Below are 343 nucleotides of genomic sequence, written 5' to 3'. Positions count from 1 at the left end.
GAGTGCCACATGCTCTAGGGCATGATGTGTTTTTTCTTTGAAAAAGACTGACGTTCCTCTGGAACTTGTGTTTTTTAAAGTGAAATTTCTTTCAGATTCAAGATTGAAGTCTTTTATTTTCTATGAACATTATTCTTTATTAGTTTAAATTAACTTTACATTTATTATTGCAACTGTTATCACAATAATCTGCAATCTATGAAATAGAATGTCTATTTTATTACATGTGCGTCTCTCTCTGCTCCTATTATTTATTATGAAATATATGATTGTCATAGTTTCATTCAACCCCTTCCTTCTGAAAGAGAAGAAGAATATAGATATACTTGTATTATATACTCAC

Source organism: Palaemon carinicauda, chromosome 14 (assembly GCF_036898095.1).
Source record: "Palaemon carinicauda isolate YSFRI2023 chromosome 14, ASM3689809v2, whole genome shotgun sequence".
NCBI lineage: Eukaryota > Metazoa > Arthropoda > Malacostraca > Decapoda > Palaemonidae > Palaemon > Palaemon carinicauda.
This window is presented reverse-complemented; position numbering follows the sequence as displayed.